Genomic DNA, 24114 nt, shown 5'->3' with positions numbered 1-24114 from the left:
GAAATCATCTGTGTGTGACTGGAGTGTGTTCCTGGCCCTACAAACATGCATCTTGACCTGCAAAATATGTTAAAAATGTGGCCATCTAGACATTGTGTACAGTGAAAAGCATCAAAGTCATGAACAAACAGCTGTCAAATAAAGCATGTGCTAAGACTGTCAGACTGTGTGAGTTGTGTGTATGTGTGTTTGTGTAGAACAGGCCCATCTTGGTCGATGTTAGTGTATAAAGAGCAGGTATATGGTTTGACAGAAACCCCAACAAAGGGGTTCACTTTGCACACTTCACTATGCAAACTCTAACACACTTTTGGTTGGTTTGAGACCCTCACTGTAAACCTTCAGATATCTAAACCGCATACACACACTCATCCAGCACCTACATTTGATGGTTCACCCCAGAATTTGCACATATTTAACCATGTCATTATATGTACAGCCATTTGCTGTAAACTGTCACTTTCACACAGTTAGGTGTCAAATCCAGAAAGCTCAGGTATATCGTTCACCCTGTTCAACTAAAAACGTTAAAATAAAATGGAACTATGCAAATCAGAATGGATTACTCATCCAATGACACAGTTACTTTGAATGGACTGTAACATTTCTGCAGTTATTAAGCAGGTAAGATGCACAAAATATATAGGCACCACATGACTTTGCCACAGAAAACAATATTTTATATAATAATAATAAACGTAATACATTATATATAAACATATTTATATTATAAATGATTGTAATATAATAAATATTCATAAAAACATTATGCTCAGAAGTTTACTGTAAATAGTTATTGATATTAATCATATGTCAATGTTTGTCCTGTCATCTGTCTACTTTTATTATACACTGTCACAATCATTGACACTTATCTAATGTCCTAATGCTTATAGGACTTGTTATCAAATTAGACAGATGTCAACAAAATCCTCATCCTTGAAAAAAATGAACAAAATTATGCAAGGTAAAAGAAAATATGACCCTGTATCTGTTAAATGGTCTGAAGCAAAACCAGTTAATGTGTGGTTTATATACTTAGCTTTTTTTTTTTTTTAAATCAATAAAGGTCCGTGGGATTGTCCTTATGTAGATAGCTATATGTAAACTTGTGTGTGTCTACAGTGTTATCAGACTGTCTTTGTTGCTATAGCTTTGCTTCTGTTTCTATATCCTGAAGCAAATGTTTGTGTGCTGGGTGTATAAACTCATCAATGCTCAGCTATTAAAAAGCTGTTACATGCTGGATTACTAGACTGGAATTGATCAGCAGGTGTGATAGAGTCAGAGACACCCCCCATCCCCCACCCCCCACCCCACCTTCATTTTTTAAAGGAGTTGGTATTATGCAAACTTTTGGCACCACAACTAGATTTTCCAGTTTGCTGTGTTTCGCTCTCTCATTCTTCTCAGTCACTCATCAGCTTTTAAGGCAGTTGAGCTCTTGAAAACAGTTGAAACAAATCATTATGCTGTTGTGAGGCTGTGTGCGTTACTATGTGGAAGATGTGTTGCCGTGTAAATCAGTAAAGACAGAATCTAAGTCTGCAGTATGTGGATGACAGTACTGTGTGCCTTACCTGAATTCTACTGCCACAACACATTGAACATTATTTAAAGAGATATTTTTTCCCCAAAAATCATCATTTACTCCCTCTTATCATTTCAAACCTGTATGACTTTTATCTGTGGAACACAAAATGAGGTATTTTGGGAAATGTTCAACACTTTTCCTTCATACAACAAAATATCAGTGTAAAATAAAACGAGTTAAAGGGTTAGTTCACCCAAAAATGAAAATTCTGTCATTAATTACTCACCCTCGTGCCGTTTTACACCCGTAACACCTTCATTAATCTTCGGAACACAAATTAAGATATTTTGATTGAAATCCAATGGCTCATTGAGGCCTGGCTCCATTCTTATTTAAATATTTAAATCAGTTCATGTGAGTACAGTGGTTCAATATTAATATTATAAAGCGACGAGAATATTTTTGGTACGGCAAAAAAAAGCAAAATAACGACTTATTTAGTGATGGACGATTTCAAAACACACCTTCAGGAAGATTCGGAGCATAATATTCTCGTCACTTTATAATATTAATATTGAACCACTGTACTCACATGAACTGATTTAAATGTGTTTTTAGTACATTAATGGATCTCGAGAGAGGAAATGCCATTGCTCCCTATGCAGGCCTCACGGAGCCATCGGATTTAATATCTCAATTTCAATTTGCGTTCCGAAGATTAACAAAGGTCTTACGGGTGTGGAATGGCATGAGGGTAAGTAATAAATGACAGAATTTTCATTTTTGGGTGAACTAACCCTTTAAAGTAAATCAAAGCATTAGAGGAAACTAATTGCCTTAAACCGTTTAAGTTTAAAAATAATATACTGTGAACTTATTCCATTCCAGTCCACATGATGGTAAATTAAACTATGTAGAATTCAGAAACCCTTATTATTAGCGACACCTGTGGCCGTTAAGTGAACTGCAGTCTGCAACGTATTGCTCGTGCGCGCAGTCGTGCACAAGTAACACACAAGAGACTGAAGGTGATTCAAGGCCCGGATTTTCTCATGGCGAAGTTCTTTTTTTAAAAAAAAGTAAAATATTAAATATTAGAAGTAAAAAGAGGTTGGAAATATCTTTGCAGTGATACACTGTTAACGAACGTGACGACAACGCCCACGCTACTAACTGGGAGCGACGGTTAGATGATTATGTAAATATGAGCTGCGCGCGCTTTCCTTTCAAAAGCAAGATAAACATCAATGATAAACTCACATAAATGACAGCGGTGAGAAAGCAGCCGTTAAGAAAGCATTGGGATGTGGATATGTTTGCACCAGCTCTGCAATTCATGCCGACAGATGAGGTAATTAAAATTATGATAGTTTGATTAAAGCGCATTTGAGACTGTAGACTTATGGATTTGGCTATGTGAGACTATAGTTTGAATTAATCCTATTTTTTTGCATGACACACTGACACTACAGTACAGAATAGCTCTTTCGGTATTATCCTGAACATTGTAACGTAAGCATTAATTTCATGGTTCATTGGATGGAGGGACTCTCGGGAGCGCGCGTAAATGTCACATAGATTACTTTTGATTTTTTCATCAAAAACGAGCTTTCATAGACAACCTAGGAAGTTGTGGAAGGTCTTAAATAAGTTTGGTTACAAGCTGTTTACACATTGCCAATAAAAAGCGATTTAAACATGACCATTCTTGCATATAGCCCTTTTAATATACTTTGTGTCGCTGAAACTTTAGTAAATTGCTTAAAACCAGAATCAGTCGGTTTCAGTTTCCCGGATGAGCGGTCTGTATTTGTTAATTTGTGGAGCAGCCATGTAAAAAGCAGGATAAGAAACAGTCACCTGGTCAATATCGTAAAATACGTTTAGATATTACATTTTATGAATTTATTTATTAAGCAGTGATGTAATAAGTGGGGTAATAATTATCGCTGGGTATTGACACACATTTCAAAATTCGATTCAATTTAGATTCACAAGCTTGCAATTCGATTCGATTTCGATTAAATTCGATTCAATATCGATTATTTTGGATATGGGAACTGTACATGGCAAATTTTCAAGGAAAAAAATCTCAACTAATGCTGTAAACTATACATGGGAATCATTACTATAATATTGAAGGTTAAAATTAAATGACTTGTATACAAACACTTAAATTAGTGGAAGTTAAGGAAGTTTTCATAATAATAAAGTTAAAATACTAACTTTACAATTATGTAATTATTTTTCTACTCCAATTCGTTTTTTGAAACACATTATTTAAATGGTGGCAGTTATAAAAACTTGACACATTTATTCAAGCATACATTAAATATTGAAGAACATTAAAAATTATAATGAATATATAATATGGTGCATATATTTAGCAAAATGCTCCTCTAGAGTTCAGTTTTATTACTGACTAAAGAGTTATGGTCACTGAATATGGTTTTTCTGAGGTATATGTGGCGTTACGTGACATTGCCTTCAAGCTGATTTATTTACATCTTTTGCATTTGAAACACTGATTGAGCTATTCTATGAGACAATATACGGATTTCGGTAAGTTATACTGTATTTTTCAACATACCTTTGGGTGTTCATTCATGTTTATTTCGCGCTGTAACTGGTATTAGTGGAGGAGATGATCAGTTCACGTGTTCTTCGCGTTGCCGCCTCTCTTGAACTGAGGCGCTAAGCGATCTGTCACGCCACATTAAACTGCACCAAAATGGACAGAATTTGAAATCTGAGACTTCGTTTCATATCAAAAGTAACAAAGCACAAAAGATTATTGCGATTTATTGGATGGGAGGAGTGCTACAATATTCTATTCATTCATCAACTGAAAACAGACTAGACTAATCAATTCTTGGGATTTAAGAATCGATATCGGTTTGTAAAAAATTAAGAATCAATTAAAATCGGGAAATCAATATTTTTTACCCAGCCCTAGTAATAATATCGCAAAATACATTGATTGATTGATTGTAAAAATGACTGGCACACTGTACATTACATATAAGTATAATACTTTTATAATCTTATTTGTCCTTTTTTGCAGCTTGACATACCCTGCATACTGTTTTCTTATGGAAAAGAGCGTGAATAATCCTCAGAATTTCTCCTTCTGTGTTTCATGGAAAAAAGAAAGTCGCAGGGGTGTGAAACAACATGAGGGTGAGTAAATCATGTCTTCTAATTTTTGAACTTTAAACTTAATCAAAAACAAGCACATCAAGAACAATGTATGTTTAATTGAGAACACATTGCTACTGTTTCCTCCATCACTTGAATCAGACTCATTTCCTTTGTCTACTGAGGTATTTCACTAAATTTCTTGTCAGATTGCTTTTAGTGTGATGGGTGTGGTAATATTACTTGACCCCCAAATGGACTGAGCTAGAAAAAAAAAAGATTCATCTGATAAAACTAATGAGGGACATTTTAATGTTCAAAACGTGTGTATTGAGTTGCTGTAATGTGGCTAATCTAAACATGACATCCGTCCATTAAACTTTTGTGTGTATGTGTATGTGTGTGCTTGTGTGTGTGAACACTGAAGTTTGGACCTTTCTAAGAAATGTGGCAGTTTCCCTCACGTTTGTTAGCCCATTATCAAAAAAGCTTCTGGAATGAGTGAGTCAGGGTTTCCTGGTGCCTTCCTGTGTTGTAATGATCCAACTAGCCGTCCAAACAATACTTAGCACACAATTACCATACTACCTCATGTAGTCATCACACTGGCCTTTCCTGTTCAAGAATGATTTAAGGCATAGAAATGACAGTTGGAATCAGTGCAGTTGATGCATGATCATGGCAAGACACATAAGGAAGGGATAGAAAGTAGCAGGTGTGATATGGAAAAGCAGGTGCATTTTTACATTGTAAAATATTTCAACACTAAAAAAGTAAAAGTTCAAAATTGTACTTTCAATTTACTTACAGATGAAAGATAAACAAATTATATGAACATGCATATAACATTAAAGAAGAAATTCCATTAATTAAAAGTTAAATAGAAGTTAAATATTCAGGTTTTTGCATTTTTCCCCTAGTGTAGTTGACATCCCCCCCTTCAAAAGTTGATATTAGCGATTATCATATTGAGCCATCTTGAAATTTCTCAAAATAGAATTTGGCAAACTGAGATTTTTTTTAATAATTATATTTATTGAGATTTTCAATTCATCACACATTACAAGGAAAATGAAAACCGACAAGAAAAATAGCCTTAAATTAAAAAATAACATTATTCCACCTTTTAATTGAAGTACACTTTTTACTGATCCAATTCATTTTATTTCCTTGCTGTAAAAGTTTATATGATATAGTGGGGCTGGGGTATTGATAAAATTTTCACGATTCCATTTGCTTACTATTCATATGCTTTCGATTCGATTGCGATTTTAATTCGATTCGATATCGATTATTTTGGATGTAGTATTTCAGATACAGTACATGGCAAAATTTCTAGAGGAAAAAAATCTCTCAACTAATGCTGTAAACATGCAAGTCAGTTGGTACTACTATAATAATATTGCAGGTTAAATTAACTTATTTTTATACAAACACTTAAATTACACTTGATGTTTTTATTATAAATAAAGTTTAGAATTACATAATCATATTTCTACTCTAATTCTTTTTTTTTGAAATATAAACATTTAAATTGTGGCCATCATAACTTATTTATTCAAACATGGATTAAATATTGAAGAACATTAAAAATTATAATGAATATGTAATGGTGCATAGTAGGGCTGCACGATAGAACCGTAGATCACTGAAAAGCCACGCAATATCGCGTTCATATTGCAGATGAATCGCCTTCGATAATGAACGCGATATTGCGTGGCTTTTCAGTGATCTACGGCTCTGTCTATTAAATGCCGCTCCATTTGAAAGCAGGTGATGGCGATTTAGCGGTAATCAGGGAACCGGCTTTACTGACCAAATGCGCGTGACAATCTCATGCGATATATCGTGCAGCCCTAGTGCATAGCTATATTTATCAGAATGTTGCATTCTAGAGTAGACTTTTCTAGCTGACTAATAAGTTTATGGTCACTGAATATGTTTTTCTGAGGTAAATGTGACATTACGTGACATTGTTTACAAGCTGTTTTATTGATGTCTTTCCGAGGTTGAAACACTGATTGAGCTAATACATGAGACATGATATGGATTTCGGTAAGTTGTACTGTTTATTTTAACATACCTTCAGATGTTTAGTCATGTTTATTTCGCACTGTAACTGGTATTAAAGCGGAGGAGAGGATGTTCACATGAGGCGTTTCTCAATGTCAAGGAAGGATCTTCGGAAGCCAGAATTTCGAGGATGCTACGTCATTGACATCCGTCGAAGGACTGTTCCAATGTCGAGGATCCTCGGAATTTCAAACAAGGACTGAGTCCTTCATTCGAAAAATATCCCATATACAGGAAAGGATGCATATGTGTAGCCTTCGCGCTCTTCGCGCTCTCAAATCACCCACAATCCTATGCGCGCAGCTTTGCAATCTTGTTCAAAAAATTTAAAACCAATGTCGGACGTTAACGGGCAATATGCTTTCAAATGTAAGTATGTTTACTTGTTACCATTTGTAACTGTAGTAAATATGTCAGATAAATAAAGTTTAACGTTTAAATGTAAATTACTACTGTATTGATATTATAAATTATACAAATACAAATTACGTTATTGATGGCTAACTGAACCGGACCGTCATTTAACAATTATTAGCTTGGTTGCCGTCACTGGCATTTCTTTTATAAATAACTAGTTAAGTCGTCCAAAGTAATTTAACATTAATATTATACCATTATACCATTCACAGCGTTATTCATAGCTTTCTTGTCTTTTTAAACAGGGACCAAGGAACAAACGGAGGCGTTCATACGTCTCCGTGTAGAAAACAATCAGCTGTTTACCGGGGGGTAATGACGCAATGACGTGCACTTGCTAGTCTGTTCCATTTACGTGTTCTCCAAATGCTAAAGAGGAGCCTCGCCTAGCCTCTGAAGGAAGTGACTTGGAAGGACCAGTCCTGCCAAGGAAGTATCCTTGACATTGAGAAACGCCTATGCACTCGTGCTGCCGCTTCCCTTTAACTGAGACGCTAAAGCGATCTGTCACGTCACATTAAACAGCGCCAAAACGGTATTTAGTTTTTGAATCTCATAATAAGATGGACGTCATTTGAAATCTGAGACTTTGCTTCATATCAAGTAACAAAGCACAAAGATATTTGCGATTTACTGGATTACATGTTTTGTTCATTTATCAACTGAAAACAGACTAGACTAATCGATTCTTGGGATATAAGAATCGATATTGATTCGTAAAAATGAGAATCAATTAAAATCGAGAAATCTATTTTTTTTTTTTTTTTTTTTTTTTTTTTTTTACCCAGCCCTATGATATAGTATGTATTATTAGCAGATATATCTTCTTGGTACTCCCAACATCAACAACACTGGATCAAATTCAAAAGATCTTTTCCATACTGAGATTTTTGTGTTTATATAATAAGAATCTGTATTTAGGAGTCATTAATGCAGTCACATATACATTCAACCCCACTCATTGATCTAAGAATGTTATGTAGTATGTTTAAATACAAATTGGTCTGAGAATATTACTAAAGATGTTCTCAGCTATTGAATATGGACAGTTTGTCTAATTATCTGAAGGGTAATTGTGATGTTATAATAAGTGATGGTTATTTTATTGGTTGGGGGAGTGCTACTGTTGTCATGTTTCCCATTAGTATCGGTCTTTATGAAGTTAGCAAGCCAGAGCACATGTTTATCAAACACACACATCTTAATGAGCTTCAGAGAGTGTAGGGCACTTATGTAATTACCCTAATGAAATATAATTTACCCCAGAGTAGTCTTTGGATAGTTAGTAACTAACTTACTCAATCTAGACTGGCTCCACCAAACGAGAACACAAAAGTACACATATAAAGATGGTTCCTTTTAACTTGAAGTGAGTGTGTATGTGTGTGTACGTGTGTACCAGCATTGCTTTTTCCTCTAAAAATGCAAAGCTAAAGCCCTGTGGTGATTTTCTCACACACACTTGTTTACACTCTAAACACTAGCAGTGCTTGGACGATGGGAAAATACACTCTCAGCACAACCCTCATGAAGTGTGTTTGTGTGTGTGCATTAATGTACTATCTGCACCTTAAGTTGTGTGTGAGAGAAAAAGATGGGTGATGTTCAACGCAAATGTACTTTCCACTCATGGGCGTTTGCTATTTTAGTCCTGCTGCTAGGCTAGAGCACACACACATGTTCTCAGAATATGTTACAACATTGAGTTTTTGTTTATTTGTTTGTTAGTTTTAGCTAGTGTGGTCTTAGATAATAGTTTTAGTTTGTAAGATGGTGAGTGAGTGAATTACAACCAGCTAAGTGCAAATTTCTGTGGTAGAAACTGCCTTAGCAGTATTTCCAACCACTGGGTTGGGCATGTAAAATTAGTGGCACCGGCCGCAGCCAATCACCTCTTATCTGATCATTGATTATCATAAACATTAGTGTTAGATGGGAAAGATTGTAACTGAAGTCAAGCAGACAGATTATGGTGATAATCAAACGATGTAGCAAATGTTGTTCTCCTACATTTGTTAGCTAACATGTTAGCATTGTAATTGGTATTACCAACACACATAACTACTTTGAAAATGTGTGTGTGTGTGTGTTTGTGTGTGCGTGCCACGCTCTGCTGCCACTTCATAGTGAAGTATTGTGAAAGTGCTGTCAGAATGACACTCGGTCCTGCTGCTTCAACACGTACGCACCACCCGAGGCAAGCCAGTTCTGTAGTACGTTTGTGCACTTTGTGTGTTGCCAGAAGTCTCGCTCCAGGCCGTGACCTTTTCACATGAACGAATACTCTAAAGCGAATGTTGTTGTGGTCTGTTTAGCCGTGTGTGGCTGAAAGCATATTTGTTTGCTTTGTAATCACCTGTCATGTTTTATTATATGCTATGGATTCATGCATGATTGACTCTGTGTTGCAAAAATGTCAAAATTAAGGTCAAAATGAAATAAAATCAAAGGTGATTTGATGTAATACAGTAGAAGAGTTGTTAGCAGTGGGAGTTGCTGAGGGTTTTTGTGTGCATGTAGGTGAGCGTTTAAGCCCCTTAAGGTGTTAAGGGCCTCTTACCATCAAGGCTGTCCATTTTCACATGTTTGCTGAGACAAGCTGACCAACTTTTCCTGTGGCTTTAACTGTAAAACTCAATCACACATTAACTTAGTGACACATTAAGACAGTGAACAGTTATTTTACATATATATGAAAACATGGTGCTGATGTTGTATGTTTGGTCAAACCTATTTCTAAAAGAGCAAGGTGCACCTACTTACCAGTAGTGTTGATACATGATACACAGGCTTGTACAAATGAATTCAAATGGTAACAGAGAGAGTGACATGAAGCTGATGATAGCCAAACTGAATTTCTGTAATGCGAGTGATCTGTTTTACATCAACTTTGACTGTTGATAGTGAAAGCAGACTCCGCATAATAATGGCTTCAGAATAACTCTTTAGATGGATAGATAGATTTAACCCATGACCAATGCACCATGTTCTACAATTAACTTGTTACTCATAATCTTAAAATAATCCACCCCAACAATGTTACTATCTGTGATTCTGTAGATGACATGTAGCTGAAGTTGTTAGTAACATAAGTGCTGTTCAAAGAGTTCAGAGCCCACACACCAGCAGCAAACAGCTCTTAACCACACCTATTAATAGCTTACGGAAAAGAAATGCATCTATGCCAACTGTAAACATAACCTGTAGAGATCTTTCAAACAGAGATGAGCAGCAGTTTAATACAATGATGTGGTAGAAAATAGTCATTTTGACAATTTTAAGAGGAGCTTGGTGTTCCATTTCATGCCTGACAATCATGCCTGCCATGTATTGCTTCTTTTGCACTCTTGTCTTCCCATCCATTTGATTTTACACCTACAGAGCACATATTCACAGCATTATTTACAGTTATTTGAAATGCGAGGGAGTCTAATCATAAATACGGGTTAAAGATCATTAAAAGGCTAATAACTGCAGCCAAGGTTTTGGCCACAGTTCAAGCCTGTACGCTAGGCCTTTTTAAGCTGCTAATTAGCTCTGTTCGACAAGATAAGAATATCGTAGCCTGTTCTTTTCACAGATAAATTGACATTTGAGTTGTCAGTTATGATTTTTCAAACTGATTCATCTACGCTACAGTTTTTACATTTAACTTAGCAATGCTTAACTCATGTGAAGGTAGAGAAAATGGAGCTATAAAGCCAACACATTCTCATGGCAATTTGTAACTATATAACATTATCTAGAATTGGTGAGTAATTTGTATGAATATCCCATTTGTTCATTTTTGTATGATCTGCTGTAGGGATGCACTGATTAGATGCTCACAGTGCGTTCAAGTTCTCCTGGGAAGGTCACTTTCGTCAGAACAAGATGGCGGTGTACCTTCGCTTCAATGACTACATAAAAATACATCAAGGTTTTTAAACCTTGTGGTGTGTTTCGCCTTTTAATGTTTTAATTAATTTGGCAGGGAATTATCCTATTTTGTTGTAAATAAAAAAGCCTGATAATGTGCTAAATATTGTGGTATTCCACCACGTTTCTCACTATCACGCCCTTGAGCTTCCCACTGGTATTTATGACTTTGTGGTGGCATTCATGTGCGTTCAGCTCGTAAATATGCTCATTCCGACATGACTTGAACGCATCCTCAGTATCAGCATCGGCTCCGATAATGCTATTTTTGCCGGATCAGGTATCGGTCAGACGAGACTAGTTCAAATCTGATATTGTATCCGATATTGCCCCACAAAAGGGATTAAATCATTATAGAGCACTGTTACGGCCCATGTCCGAGTTAACAGCTCGTTCAAAATAGTAACTCCAATAAGGACATGGACCGCACACATGCAAGAGCCACAGACACCGGTTGTTAATTTTCAGGACAATAAATCGCCCTTGTTTAATTATAAAAGAAAAAAGAAACAATTCATAAATAATGTTGCAAACAAAATATTAAAAGAATTAACAGTAAACAGGTAGGGAAAAACAGCCAAAGAAACAAAGAATGCCTGCCTGGCTATTCTCACCAATAGTTCTTACCTAGCTTCCGATAAAGCAAAAGGAGTGAGTCTTCCGGGCCTCTGCTTCCTTCACTATACTTACTACATTAATAAACAGTGACCTGTTTAAGCAACTCCACTACCCGTTACTGTTAAAATTAAACATTAACCATATAAAGATTATTATTATACTTGATCTGTAGATAAAGGTCTATGGTTTTGCATAAAAGCACTTTATCTTGCTGGAGTTTATTGCTGTTTCTAAATCATGTTACTTTCTCCCGGGTGTCTGTTAGATCACAACACTAAACTATTGCATAGATATAATATACTACGCATCAATATTTCTTTGTGCTTACAACTTATCAATGCGAAGCTCTGTGCACTGTGACTCCGTATAGCTTCAAGCGCATAATTTTGCACACGGGGCGCTTTGTGCCACTCTGTATTAGAGCCTTTCATATTATAGTAGTTTTACGCAATGAAAGATTATTAATAGCCTTTTTTTGTTCTTTCCTAATTATCATAGGTTGCTGCCTCATAAAAAAGATGTGCTATAAATTAAAAAGAAATGTCTTTTAATTTTTTAGTATATATATTTATATATAAATAAATTTACTTGTTTTTCGTGATTGTATGAGTCATATAACGTAAAGTCATGAGTCATTCAGCCCTTTTTTCTTTTTTTTTTAGTATCGCATTGGTACTATGTATTGGCCAATACTGAATCCCAGGTATCGGAATCAGTATTGGAGGCGAAAAAGGATCCCTAATCTGCTTAAATGCCCCACTGACAGTTAGGTTTAGGGTTGGACTTTCATGCTTAATTTTTTTCCAAAAAATTGCATGTTTCCATTCAGTCACATTGTACAAATTTATACGAAATTGCTACCTTGTATAATATTCTGCATTTATGCCATATCGTAATTACAATAGTCTCGAGATAACACGACTTTATATTCAGAGCTGTTTACGTCCTCGGACTGGGAATTATACGTTTCTGTAGCACCACTTTCAATGCCCAAAAGAATCTGCAGCGGTCCGGTGGTACAGCGGTCACATGGTGCAACCATGCAAGTAGGAGCTCTCAGATATGAGGACATGAACGCTTTTACAAGATGAAATCACCTAATTGCGGTAATTACGACGTGCTGTGATCTTTTCTGTGATAATTTCTGAACGTATAATAATATTCATACTCTTGCCATGTCAAAAGTTATTTTTTTTTCTATAGTAAGGAATGTTAGAAGACAAAATGCTCAAACAAACCTCTTGTGCTGATAAAGAGCGATACAATTTTCATCTGAATAAATAAATGGAATATAATTGATATATCTTGAAACATCTCAAACCGTTACTTTTTCAATGATGTTAGCGGAAAATGATTTTAATGTGTTTTAAATATCAACAGCATTCTGTGTACAATGTGTACACCATTGAGTATGTATCATATAACTGTGCGCGTACCTGTGTTTGTATATCTGTGTTTTTGGCTGTTCTCCACTGTTATTGCGCCCACTCAGCCAGATCTGACATCACCTTTGACAGGATGATAGAATAAACCCACCCACACATCAACACAATTTAACCTCACTACTCAAGACAGGATGAGCCTACCTTTCTCTTTCTGTCTTTCGGAGGAAGACAGTAGCAGTGGTGTCACTTCACACGCTGTTTCACCTAGTGTTTCGCCCCCACACGTCTCCTTTCCTCTCACTCACAGGAAATTGCGGGCATGCCATGTCGCCAAAGAACATGGCTCTTTTCTATATGAAATTCTGTTTTTTCTCTCCTTCCCCCTCATTCTGTGTGGTTTATCACTTTATTTTCAACATCTTTGAACTAATTCAAAAAATTCAGCTTGATACGATTTCGGAATCCCATTTAAGATGTTTGTTTTTTGATTCAGTGGCCCAATCACGTTTGTTCAAGTTACTGTTTTTTATTCTAGTGGTAAACAGTGTTTAGAGGCATCATCTCAAGTGCACGTGTGTTGCTGAAGGCGGTGCCTGGTAGAACTTAAAGATATAGTTCACCTGAATGGAAAATTCTGTCATTATTTTCTCACCCTCTTGTCGTTCCAAACAATGCTGTTATGAATTTTTTCACAGCTCATTTGTGTTCATGTTCATTTTCAAAAATGGTATGTCTTGCACAGCTATGGTCATAATATGCTTTCATTGCATGGAAAAGAGCTGCTTCTTGTCTACTTGTGCATCCAACACATAATGGACCCTCTTCACATGGAAATAAAAAACAGCAGGGTAGACAGAGGTACATGGTTTGATTGTACATATGATATTATAAGGCGCTTTTCCACTGCGTGGTTCGACTCGGCATGACACGGCTCAGCTTGCTTTACTTTGGCTCTGTTTGCTTTTCCATTGCATATTAGTACCGCTTCAAAGTGGGTGGGATTATAGACTGATTGTTATAGTTGCGCCACCTCTACTGCCGTGGATCCGCTCCTCAACTACCAAAGCAAGGAACGTCTGCACTTCGTCTACTGATCACGATACAGCCATTTCTTTTTTTAAGTTGCATGCGACGGTCGTTTTAAAGCAAGTCATTTAAAAAAGTCGTGCGAACCAATGATACTTCGGTGGCTGTTTCTGACTATTAGTCTAACGGGTTTGGTGTCTCATGTTGCAAATCCAATGATTTTGGTAGTGACGATTCTCTCTGACCAATCAGTGATCTGCAGTGTTTACACGTCACATTTTAGTATCGGTACAGCTCGCTTGGAGCTTCAGCTGACGCGGTACTATTTAAGTGAGCCATACCGAGTTGTACCATGCAGTGGAAAAGTGCAAAAAAGAGCTTCTCCACTCAAAACTGCATGGGGTGTTTTTTTTAGATTTATTTTAAGTGAAATATACCTTTAACCTGAAACCATCTAATAGAAACCATTATAATGTGAAGCATCAAACAATTCACACCAGTTAAAAAAAACACCAAAAAGAATACAGTAAAGTATAGGGGTGTAACGATACGCTCAGGTCACGATACGGTACATATCTCGATACAGAGTTCACGATACGATACGTATCACGATATTTTGAACAAAATGAAACTGAAATTCAAACAAGATTTATTAAAAAAAACATGAACAAATTTCAATAATTTTCCTTGTTGTACATACAAGATCACATTTCAATAAAATAAATAAATATACAATTTTAATAAAAACCTTCTGTATTCAAATTAACAGTTGAATAGGGCTGTCTGTCACTGAAAAAAAATGTTAAATTTAACATGAACTTAGAATTATGAATAGGGGCCGTTCACATATCGCGTCTAAAAACGTGTGGAAGGCGCGGCCGCACCGCTTCTCCTTCTTTCCAAAGCGCTTGCGCTCCTGTGGCGTCGGTCGTTGCTATGCAACCATGAACTGAGCTCTCCAAGAGGATCAGGATGTTTCTGCAAAGGATAAATGATTTCTAGCCCTTGCATTAGTTTTACTACGAGATATATTGATGGAGATAAGATATAAAAACCACCATGAACAGCTATGATCAGCTATGATCAGCTGTTCGGCTGAGCTTTTGATGTTTTGTTACGGAAAGGCCATAGCTGATCGGTTGATTCTTGTCACACGACCTGCGGTGCGCTTGCGGCATTCTGAGAAGTTGAGAATTGCATGCGTGTCGCGACCACGTTGATCCCATTATGAGCGCGCCTGCCGCCCGGCTACATTTGAAAATAATAACTGACTTGCACGCGGAAAAGACGCAATATGTGAACGGCCCCTAACTTAAAGCAAAGTATCGCAAGCGTCTTTTGCTTTTCTGTGAGCACAGCTGTTGCTGTGCACTGCGGTGAAAGAAAGCCACGACTTTTCTCACGCGACCATGCAAGAGACTGACATTAGAAACGTTTAAACCTGCTTGCAAGATTCAATGTGTGCCCGAAACTCTTACTGAACTAGAGAGCTGATTGAGACACACCATCTACGATAAATCGTTACACCCCTAATACTTATAGTAATTTAAAAATGTGGTAGCATTGGATCTGGACAGGAAAGATAACTCTGGGAGTTGGAAGGGGTGTGTCGCGATTCTGCCTTCTCACATCGCGATACAGGTTCGTGGACCTGCGTATCGCGATTTCGGTTTCATATCGCATATCGTTACAGCCCTAGTAAAGTAGGTCAAACAGCAGAGGTGGTGCGTTGTTTAAGCCAAATGGTCCACCTCAAAGTTACAAATGCCCACATAGCCGAACTAGTACAGAAGGTGAGGGTTAGGGTTAGGGTTTATTGATGGGGTTAAATGTCTGTTTATTGATTTTTTTTTTTTATTTTTTTTTTTAACAGTGTGTGTGTATGTCTTGTTTTGTGAGTTGTTATAACATTAAACACAGGAATAGGGGTTGGGTGGAGGATTTTAGACAAGTAATGCTACACAACACGATTGATCCTCTACAACGGCCTTTGTCACAAAAACACGATTTAGGGCAAACTATCAACTACTTAAAAACCTTCAGTTATCATCTCATATTGCTTTGCAGACCTGTATTGCTTGTTACACTAAATATTCATCAGTATTGTCAGTCTAAATAAAACTGGAAAACACACACGCACACACACACACACGCACACACGCACATACAAGCAGATATTGCACGTTCCACTCCACACCTCTCTGCAGGTGATGACAGATTAAAGGGATTTCATTTCATGGCAGGGTCTTCAGGGCAGAGTGTGTGAGCCTGACCCGACCTCTCTCTCTCATACTCACACACACACTTCACTGGGCTAATCCCGAGACAGTAGAGTGGTCCAGATTAGGTGGTTTATTTTCTGAATTATTATTCATGTCCAGCTTTCAGTACACATTGTGTGTAGTTCATTTGTGTGTGCGCTTATTGTACCCAGGTTTCTCCATTTCATGAGTTTTGCATTTTTGGCAATTTTTTGAAGAGTGAATTTTGTGGAATAGATTTGAAATACTTTCTTTTACTTTCTTAATGCACTTTGGTGGTATTATTGTGAATCATTTAGCATTGCACATAATAATAAAAAAGTAAAAAATAATGACACAATTCAAATTGTTATTGCAATAGAGAGTTAATCATCAAAGTTAACTTGCTTTGACCTATGAGTTTACAGGGCAGGGCTGTCTGATTGTTGTTTTCTTTGGTATGTTTCGGTTTTGTGCTTGGTTAGGATTAATGTAATGATATTCAGTGTCATATTTAACTTCCATATAATAGGTGCGGCTTTGTTTAGGCTGAAAAAAAAACACACTCGCACACACACTCGCACACAGTTGCATATTTATTTGATATATTTTTAAAGTGGCATTAAAAAATCTTACAAATCTCCTGCCAAAGTAAATCCTTTATTTTTTATTTGATAAAATATGCATTATATTATCCTGGTGTGAAAGAGGTTCTTTAAAATAAAGAACTTCATAACAGTTTTTCAATCAACATTACATATCTACATGATGTCACAATACATTTATAATCATTTTATAATCGTTATCATTCAATTTAATTAACAATCATTAAATTCTACTGCCTTTCCAAGGAACAAATGCTCATTTTATTCGCATGATTATTAGAAAATGAGACCTCAAATTGAACACACACATTTACACTCTGTTTTTTGACAAACTCATGGATCAGTGCTTGAGATAACATTCCCACCCTCAGTGGTATCACACACACAAATGTGCATGCATGCATACATGCACACGCACACACATGCCCTAGTGAAGCCTCTAGCTACATAGTGTGGTCAAACCACACAGGTTCATATCAAAGAGTTGGGAGTCGAGAAATCACAGCAGTGGCTACCAAACACTAAAAAGCAGCAAAATTCACCATGGTATTTACTTTTTATTTGGACATGATATTAACATTTTTTCTGGACATGTACTTGCATGGACATATAGCATGGTTCTGCCATGTTTTAGGCCATGTACTATCTGCATCTTTATGTTTTTACAGATGTATCATAGTACAATAGTATGTTTTCTTTTGGACATGTACTGGTGCATGGTGCATGTTTTATACATTCTTTGAACTATGTTGCCATATCATATCAATAGTAATGAACTAGTAAACATTTTGGATGCATTTTAAATTCAGTAAAAATAGCTTAAAAAAACAACAGACAAAAACACAAGCACACAGACCGAGAGAGATGGGCTGTTGAAATGGTTTTGAACAAATGACTGAGCACTCACTCACACTCATAAAAGAGCTCTTAAATACTGAATACAGAGACAAGTGGAGTGAGTGTGTTTGTGTGTGTGTGTGTATGTGCTGATTCGATGTGAGTGTTCAACTCCCTGACCTGCATGTAAGAGGTAAGGGTATGCAAGGGTATGTTTACCTTGAGGAGAAGCTGTTTTGTGTGTGTATGTGTGTGTGTGTGTAAATGGTTTGGGGTGTGTTTACCTCGAGGAAGGAAGTTGCCAGTGCTGTTTGCTCCTGTGTCAAACAGCAGGCCCGGCCCTTTTCTGACTGTGGGGAGGAGCTTCTGGAAGAGAATCTGCTAAATAAGATACAAACTCATTCCTGTCATCTCTCTCTCTCACACACACACACACACACACACACGCACACATGCACACGCACACATGCGCGCACACACACACACACACACACACACAAGCCACAAACACGTTTGTTTCATTATATTATTGAGGATAATTGCATAGACTTCCATTGATTTCATATCAGGTTAGTAATATTTTATATGGCCTAACCCAACCCCAACCCCTACACCTAAACCTATCCATCACAGAAAGACGTGCAAAACACTAGATTTAAATAAGAACGTGATTTATAAGCTTTTTTAACTAAGTGAGGACCAGTCAAATGTCTTCACTAGTCGGTTGTCATAATATTTCACTATATAAGTTAGGACATTTGCATGAACACACAGGAATGGTAATCAGACAAGTAGACAGTCACTCTCTCCACAGTACCCCAATATTTTGATTGACTGACAGGGTGTTCGGTTTCCTGAGGCATTCTGGGAAGGACACGCCACATTCTTGACCAGGTCATGAACTGCACTTTTCTGCACTTTTTCTTTTTTCTTTTCTTTTCTTTTCTTTTCTTTTCTTTTCTTTTCTTTTCTTTTCTTTTCTTTTCTTTTCTTTTCTTTTCTTTTCTTTTCACCTTTTTATTTCTTTTTTTCCATTCCAATTTTCTCCCCCTGCAGGAAAATGTTATTGCACAGATGTTGCTCTTTCATAATTCAGGAGACTTAATAAACTTGCCAGTTATGTTTCATTTAAGCATCAACTTTGTGTCAGATGTTTCTCTTACAATTCTGAAGGAGATTAAAAAAATGGGATTGTTGATGTGAAGTAAGAATATTCAACTATACAATTAATATAGTTATTATAAATCAATCAGATAACTTGGTTTTGGGAGAATATGATGAGAAATGTTTAGGTTCATTCTAAGATCTCTTGATTGCAGATTTTGGCATCTTGACAAATCTGAGCACAGTTTGATATATATATAGAGAGAGCGAGAGAGAGAGAGATAATGTAGTCTAAAAAGTTCAAAATATGTATTTATATTTAGCTTAGGGCTGTCGATCTATTAAAATATTTAATATTTTAATATTGATCGCATGAGTTAACTCGTGATTAATCACACATTTATCACACATTTTAATCTGTAATCTGTAATGGTTGCATAGCAATGACAGACGGCATGGGTGCGCAAGCGCTTTGGAAAGAAGGTGAAAGCGGCACGGCTGTGCTTTCCACGACATGTGAACGGCCCCTATCTTTAGAGATGAGCCGTGGCAAGCCGCTTCTGGGATGCTTCTGAAACGTGAACAGAAAATGCTACATTAGCGCGTTAATAAAATTTGTATTGTTAAAGTGAGTTTGCGTTAATGCGTTATTAACGGGTTAATTTTGACAGCCCTAATTTAGGTATATGTATTTTTTATTTTATTTTTAGATTTATAACATTAAAAAGAGTTAATATAATAAGGTGTAATTAATTCTTTTAAGAATTGTATTCGTATTTGAATGAAAACAAACATCATATTTCCATGAATACATTACTACTGATATATACATTCACACACCTCCTGGCTGCTTGGAAGCTGGACCCAATCTTTGTAGCTTTAGGGCAGGTGTGTGTCTATGTATGTGTATGTGTGTGTGGAATAGAGTGCAGAAAGCTGAATTTACTCGCTTGGCTTGAAATGTGATTAGATTCTTGATGCTGGCAGGCATGCCTCATTTGTAATTAGGTGTGTGTGTTGAGGGATTAGTTTTATGACATCATATAGGGGTCCAATATCTGGTTCCCTCAGTAGATAAGAGTACGGGGTACACACATAAAAACAGGAACCCTTTGGGCAGTGGTATCCCAGCAGGCAATAGGGCTTACACACACAGATAACAAATGCAAACGAAACACAGCCAAAAATGCTATTTCACAAAAGATGCGTATTTGTGTGTGTTGCAACTGTTTCAGTGCGCAGACTAAAATCTCCACCATTGTCTTTGTTCTCAGAAATTAAATTGCCTCACCACTTAGTGTGTATTTGTGTGTGTGACATCGTGGTGACTACCATTGGCCATTAGGTCCCTGTCCTCTGAGAGCCAAACACAATCGGGCGGCAGCTGATACTTCCTGTCTGCATAATTAACGGGATAATTAAGGCTTTAATTGGCCGTTGGTGTGACCGAGGTGGGCTCTAATCCACCGCAGCACCTTCTATAGGCTACTAAATTAGGTTAACCCTCTCAGATTGCCACGATTAAGTCCGGTCTATATATGCTAGCACTAAACCTCTGTGTTCTTCTGGGAAATCCTGGCGCTAACATTGAATTAAGATTCCGTCTCAGTTTGATTGAGAAAATTAGTCTGAAATAAATTACTAAGTGAGTTCTTGGAGCCAAATGAGGAAAGTTCTTAAATCAAACAAAGTTTTCAAGCCATTATAAACGTTACGGTATGAAATAGTAGCCTGTTAGCCTAATGCTGCAGTAATTAGCGTGAAGTTTGATACTCGAGATGAAGTATGTTACATGATAGATTTATGAGTCACAAATGGCTGATGAGCAGGATGGTGATTTTACGAGGAGAATATTGATCAAGAGAGATAGAGATAGAGAGATAGAGAAAGAAAGAGTGGTTTCTTGGCTTTAGGGTGGAATTCAGTCTTGTGCCTATAAAGATGAACAAGAAAATGTGAGTGGTGCTTGCATATGCAAAAAAAAGTTGCCGCCACCATGCCAGTGTTCCTAAGCAGTTGCTAAGGTGTTCTAGGTGGCTACTATAGTCTGCTGGGCGGTTGCTTATTTAGGGATAGTTCACCCAAAAATGAACATTCAGTTATTTGCTCACCCTCATGTTGTTCCAAACTGGGATGACTGGCTTCTGTGGAACACAAAAGAAGATATTTTTAAGATGTTTTGGTAATCATTGACTTCCATTGTATGGACAAAAGAAGAAAGAAGCCAATTTTAAAATCACAAATAATAACAGAATTTGCATTTTTCAGTGACCTATCCCATTAAGTCAAAATAGCCTGCCACCAAGGCTTTATTGTCCATTTTCCACTGACAGGGAAAAGGTGGTTCTAAACCGGTTCTACCTCTGTGCCGGCCCCTAAAACCTGCAAGAACCACTAACATCCTAGACTAGGGGGTGGGAGAATGTCCACACTAAATAAACAAATCAATCTGGCAAGACTGACGTAAAACAAACCTAAATCAATCAGTTACAATGAATGAATGTGGTGATGCGAGGCACGTTCAGTCGATAGACTTCATATTCACATCTATGTTGCATTGCACACTGGCACCAGACACTTTATTTGGTCACACTTTTTATTAGATGTCTTTAACTACTATATAGTTACTAAAAATAAAAAGTTAGGTACAATGTACTAGGGCATTGTAAAATGAAATTGTGATTTTTCTGATTAAAATTGTGATTTGTGAGCACAGTTTGGCCAAAAATGTTGTTTTTATATATTAACAGGTCTATGACTAATTAATTATGATTATTATTACAAAATTGTCACATATTGGTTCACGGAGAAGGTGAGGAAGGAGGTTGTAGTTTAAATGATAAAGTAAATTTAATAAAACAGGACAAAGGCAGTATTCCAAACAAGGTAAGTAACGTAGAAGTGTGTATGTAACACAAACGACACCAGACAACAACTGAAGCAACTGAAGAGCTTATAAACACAAGATAACGAACAGAATACCAATAGGTGTGAACTAATCAATAAATAACCAAGGTAACAAACTAATGGCGGGAAACTACCCCTTGGAAGGCGCGTCCTTGCACTGTAAAAAGTCCAACAGAGGATGGAGGGCGGGGGCTTTGGATGAGGAAAAGGGGCCGGCGAAGGTCTAGAGATATTAATGATCACTGTGCACTTGCATTAACTCCGCCTGCTCTGCTTCTGACGGCTGGTGACGCCTACTGATCCGCTCTGATCGCAGTGCTGTGCAAATCGCAATTACAGTTTAATTTCGGTTAATTGTGTAGCTCTTCAAATGTACTTATTGTGTTCATTCAGGTATTTTTTATATGTACAATGTAAAAACATGTTACGTACAAAATAAGTGCATTGTATCAAATTATTACTTTAAATGTTAGTACATACTATAGTAGTTAAAGACACTTAATATAAAGTAGGACTGTTTATTTTTCCAATCTATTTTAAATAATATAATTTTATTTATTATGCTATATGTGTATTCATCAGTGATGGGTTAGACATCCATCCAGTTTCCCTGCTTACGGCTCGAGATGCTGTATTTTTGCGACCCTAGGACAAAGTGGTTTGGAGAATCAGTGGATGGATGTCTATGCATTGTTATGGATTTTATAAATTAAATTTATGTATGTAAAAAGTACCTTGTGATGGCATAAAGATACTGAATCAAACTTGTAAAGAAAGATTGTTTGTTTGTGGACAGATTGAATAGAACATTACTATTACAAACTACTATGCAAACTTTTTGTCCCTAGATATGGGTGCCTTCTTTCTTCTATTAGACTTTTTTGTCCCTGCTATTACTGTAAGGCTTATACTTAATAGCACACCTCTCATTAACAAGGTTGCACAAATTCATATCCTTGCACAAATGGTTCGCAAAGTTACACTCCAAATTTTAATACTTAGAGTTTGGTCAAATCTCTTAACCTTATGTATGAGCAATAGTAACAGTAATGCTTGCCTTAGAAAACACTGCTAATCATCCCTATTGTTGCGGTAATGCTGAAAAGTGATTTCTGGAGAGCGACAGGTGTGTGTGACATCCACAAAGACTTAAAGTATAAGCACCAAAGAGCCGCCAACAAATCTATTCTTTGTTCCCGCAGTGATTTAAAAGCAAAGTTTTTGTGCCTGAAAAAGTGAACACAAGCTTCTTAGACTTGCTTTGTCAGAGCAAATGCGTACCAAACAAAATGACTTCCCCGATCCCAATGATTCAGTGGAGGGCGATATAGGTTACCTTTGTGCTGTTAGGATGCGGACATGTTGGATGGGTGGAAAAATGCAGAAAGAAACTATTTTCTTTCTTTAAAACCCACGTAAAAGGTACCTCAAAAAACTGCCTTCCTTTCTAACACCTGCTCCCACATGCAGGACTGAGGTCGATGTCAGTTTGTGGTCTAATAAAGCTTCACCACAAGACTTGGTATGTATTGGAAGCAATAAGAGCAATTTTTCACCTACGCATCATCTCCCTCTCTCACACACACACCTGGGCTGTTGATGACAGGAAGCTTCTCTTTAACTGTCATTCTGAGCTTTGATTGCCTTACAAAAGGACCTGACAAATCCAAAACACTTCTCTCTATGTGAAGAAATAAATATTATATACATGTGAAATGCATCTTGAAAGAGAAAATAGGAAGAAAAAGAGACTCTATGCCGAAAAACAATTATGCAAAAACGATTGCTTAGCCAACATGTTGTTAGCTTGCGTTCACATTGTACATACTTAAGCCCAAAGTATACTTTAGCCGTCCGCATTTTGCGACGGTCTGCGCACTTGGAATTTTTGTGTCCACGCGAATGGTGCATATACAACGGCGCCAGCGCAAGGTGAATGTTAATGCAGAGGAGCCCACTGGGTGCCAATACACAGTTGAGATCAATTGTGCTGTAGTCAAAAAGAGTGTGAAAAGATTGATACAAAACAACATTCTGTTCCAAGAACAGTAAACAAAAGCTGGATATCATTCTTCATCGTTTTTACTATGGTTCTTGTTTTAAACTGCATGCGATGGCGGATCTGCTACTTCTATCCTTCTGAGTGAATGTCCTGTAAAGGACACGACTCAGTGCTGCCCTCTGACGTCTTGTAGAGTATCGAAAAGCAATTGTATCTAACTTGTCCATCCGCGCTAATCCATGGTTGAGTACACTTTGAAAGCTCTCCGGACACGGCTGTGCGTGAGACAGAGCGGAACACAGAAAATGAA

The 24114-nt window shown here is 37.0% G+C and overlaps 1 long non-coding RNA gene across 1 annotated transcript in view; it reads left to right on the top strand.

Moving 5' to 3' along the window:
• Positions 1 to 2513: 2513 nt before the first annotated feature.
• The window catches only part of LOC125244580, a 36594-nt gene continuing 14993 nt past the window's right edge, over positions 2514 to 24114 (top strand). The window contains exons 1-2 of the long non-coding RNA XR_007179334.1: positions 2514 to 2885; positions 4599 to 4714. This is a non-coding gene — a long non-coding RNA (uncharacterized LOC125244580). The remainder of the gene's footprint in view (positions 2886 to 4598; positions 4715 to 24114) is intronic.

The sequence above is a fragment of the Megalobrama amblycephala genome, linkage group LG14, assembly GCF_018812025.1.
Source record: "Megalobrama amblycephala isolate DHTTF-2021 linkage group LG14, ASM1881202v1, whole genome shotgun sequence".
Lineage (NCBI taxonomy): Eukaryota > Metazoa > Chordata > Actinopteri > Cypriniformes > Xenocyprididae > Megalobrama > Megalobrama amblycephala.
The sequence above is the reverse complement of the archived record's forward strand: the minus strand, read 5'-3'. Positions and strand labels throughout refer to the sequence as shown.